Below are 2,500 nucleotides of genomic sequence, written 5' to 3'. Positions count from 1 at the left end.
AAAAAACAAGATAATGACAATGAAAATTATTGTCATTACTGTTTTTATTTCTATCATCACCATCTTCATAAAGAATTTGACGAATATAAAAACAGTGATAAAACGCATTACAAATACAACGACAACCGCAAACAAACAAACACAACACAAACAGCAGTAACAAAAAAAAAAATCACATTATTATCTCTATTATTCCTTTGTCTCTCTTTTCTTCCCCTTTCTCCTTCCCACCATTCGCAATCGTGAAAAAATAACTGCAATATCGACCGCTTCTCTGCTTCCATTGCAACTCCTGTCAATCATTCTTATGGCTTGTTGCTCTCACTCAATCACTCCGTTGCAATCTGTAGCAATCTGTGCATGGATTTTCTCCTGCTTGGTGATCTTGCAGGGGGGAGGGGGTATTGCTGACCTTGTTGTTGTTGTTGTTGTTGTTTTTGTTATTATTATTATTATTATCATTATTATTATTGTTACTGTTATTTCTATTATCATTGTTATTATTGTCATTATTATCATTATTGGTATTATTTTTTTATTATTATTATTATCCTTTTTATTACTATTAATATCATTATTTTCTATTGTTATCATTATCATTATTATTATTGATAATATCATTCGTATTGATATTATAATTGTTGATTTAATTATTATTACTATTATCATTATTATCATCATTCTTATTATTATCATTATCATTATTATTATTATTATTATTATTATTATCATTATTATTATTTTCATTATTATTATTATTATTATCATTATTATTATTATTATTATCATTACTATCTAATTATTATTATCATTATTATCTTTATAATAGCGATAATATCCTTTTTTTATCCTTTTTATTATCATTGTTATAATTATCATTATCATCATCATTATTGTCATTATCATTATCATTATCATTAATATCATTATCTTCATAATTATCATTGTTATTAATATTATTATTATTATTATCATTATCATTATTATTATTATCATTATCAATATCATTTTCATCATTTTTATAATCATTATCATCATCACTATCATTATCATTAGTATCATCATCATTATTATTATTATTATTATTATTATTATTATTATTATTATTATTATTATCATCATTATTATCATTATCATTATTATCATTATTGTTATTATCATCGCTTTTGTTATTATCATTATCATTATTTATTTATTTTATTATTATCATTATCATTATCTTTTTATATGATTATTATCATTGTTCATGTTATTATCATTTTATTATCATTACTTATTTTGGCATTATTACTATTATCTTATTTTTCTTCTTCTTTTTTTCATTTCTTTTTCTCCTTCTCCTTCTCCTTCTTCATTTTTTTTTATTTTTCTTCTTGTCTATCATCTACCTCCTTCCTCTCCCTTCCTCTTACTGTTCCTCATTCTTTTCCTCCTTCTTTTCTCCCAATCGTTTTTTTTTTTTTTTCTTTCTTTTTTTTTTTTTCTTTTTCTTTTTCTTTTTTTTTTCTTTTTTTTTTCTTTTTTTTTTTTGACTGAAGATGTTTACAACACACTTTTAGCTGTCATATAGTTTTCCATGATGCGAGTGATATTCCAAGTCATGCACACGCACAGATGTATATTTTTGTACATGTGCTTGTTCAACAGTCGTATACAGTGTGCATATTGATGTAAGTAAATATATATACTGTATATTTAGATACATAGGTATGTATATAGGTATATCTGTATATAAGCATATATGTATATATACATACATACATGCATACATACATATACACACACACATACATATATTTATATATATATATATATATATATATATATATATATATGTACATATGAATATATATATATATATTTTTTTTTTAACCACCATTCATTCCACTGCAGGACATAGGCCTCTCTCAATTCACTTTTGAGAGGTTATATGGCGGTTTCATCCATGCCTGATGGGATGCCCTTCCCAATCAACCGTGGTTCGGCGCTAACACTTGTGCCACGGCGGTGACTTTCCCCTACGACACCTGCGTCTGACTTCTCAAAGAGATATGTCGTTTTCTCGGGCTTGAACAGCAGTCAGAGCGCAGGTATTTTTTACGACCGCCGCGACGGGGAAGTGAACTCAGGACCACGAGGGTCGGAGTCCAGTGCTCTAACCACTGGACCATCGCGGGTGTGTGTATATAGATGTGTATGTGTATATATATACATATATATACATAAATATATGTATATATACATATATATATATAAATATATATATATGAGTGTATGTATATATATATTTGTATATGTATATATATGAGTGTGTGTATATGTGTATATATATATGTATATATATATATATATATATATATATATATGGGTGTATATATATATACCCATATATACATATATATATACCAATATATACATATATATATAAATATATATATACATACCCATATATATATATATATATATATATATACACACACTGCTATGTAATTGATAAAAA

The 2,500-nt window shown here is 25.2% G+C and overlaps 1 protein-coding gene across 1 annotated transcript in view; it reads right to left on the bottom strand.

Moving 5' to 3' along the window:
* Nucleotides 1–2,500, bottom strand: part of LOC125037645 (ionotropic receptor 93a-like) — a 55,978-nt gene that overhangs the window by 37,287 nt on the left and 16,191 nt on the right.

This window comes from Penaeus chinensis, chromosome 23 (assembly GCF_019202785.1).
Source record: "Penaeus chinensis breed Huanghai No. 1 chromosome 23, ASM1920278v2, whole genome shotgun sequence".
NCBI lineage: Eukaryota > Metazoa > Arthropoda > Malacostraca > Decapoda > Penaeidae > Penaeus > Penaeus chinensis.
Note: the sequence above shows the minus strand (reverse complement) of the source record. Positions and strands in the feature narration are given on the sequence as shown.